Source organism: Aplysia californica, unplaced genomic scaffold, assembly GCF_000002075.1.
Source record: "Aplysia californica isolate F4 #8 unplaced genomic scaffold, AplCal3.0 scaffold00523, whole genome shotgun sequence".
Taxonomy (NCBI): domain Eukaryota; kingdom Metazoa; phylum Mollusca; class Gastropoda; order Aplysiida; family Aplysiidae; genus Aplysia; species Aplysia californica.
The window spans coordinates 346,578-347,405 of record NW_004797793.1 but is presented as its reverse complement, the minus strand read 5'-3'; the positions used below and the strand labels follow the sequence as shown (position 1 = coordinate 347,405).

The window sequence follows — 828 nt, the reverse complement described above, 5'->3', positions numbered from 1 at the left end:
TCTCAAACATCTATGTGGTAGGTTGTCGCGTGCGCTCAGTTCTGGTGTGGTTTGCTCCTTCGTATTCTTTCCTATCTGACGTTATACTTTAGCACGTTAAATTCTTCAATTGAGGACTTCCGTAACGAGCGACCACTTACACGACCTAAATCTAGATCTAGATCTAGATCTATTTGTGTTGCCAGTGCCGGAACTTTTAACTAAAACTGAACATAATCTTTCGTCACCATCCCTTCTCCTTCTTTTCTTTAACATTTCTCTAATCTTCGGCGCTGATATGATCTCTATTTGTTTTGCAAGTGCCGTAAAACTGTTACGAAAACGAAAACGAAATTCTAAGGCCTTACCCGTGATGATGGTCGCACCTCGGTTTGGACTTCGACGGACGGCGTGTTCACAAGTCGTGCTGAAGAATGCGCGCGCGGGTTCTTCTATTACATAGATCTAGACAAAAATCTAGAAAAGGTCTATCGTCCTTGTCTCTCCCCCTTCTTTTTTTGTGTGTTTTTTGTTTCTCTTGTAAAGCTTCTAATCTTCGGCATTTCGCTCCCTCTTAGAATTACAAAGATCTTCTACCCTGAACCCAGTTTTGATAAATTTGACGTTAAACACATTGATTTTCACATGTCAAGCTCTTTTGAAAGTTCTTTCAATATCTTGGTTGTAACGACCCCGAAAAAATTTACGATTTTTATAGAGCAGATAGGCCTAGAACATTTATTCAGTTCAACATGAAGCTCACCATAATTTGACTCAGTTTGATTCAAATGAAGGGGAGTGTGTGTGTGTGTGTGTGTGTGTGTGTGTGTGTGTGTGTGTGTGTGTGTG

General features: G+C 40.6%; 2 protein-coding genes across 2 annotated transcripts in view; one reads left to right on the top strand and one right to left on the bottom strand.

The window, feature by feature from the left end:
* The window catches only part of LOC101848539 (EF-hand calcium-binding domain-containing protein 1), a 2,347-nt gene extending 1,960 nt beyond the window's left edge, over window positions 1–387 (bottom strand). Inside the window, exon 1 of the mRNA XM_005106264.1 lies at window positions 348–387. The gene's annotated coding sequence lies outside the window, so the exon portion shown is untranslated. The remainder of the gene's footprint in view (window positions 1–347) is intronic.
* LOC101850667 (phosphatidylinositol 4,5-bisphosphate 3-kinase catalytic subunit alpha isoform) overlaps window positions 1–828 on the top strand; it is a gene marked incomplete in the record, with an annotated part of 46,188 nt that overhangs the window by 6,875 nt on the left and 38,485 nt on the right.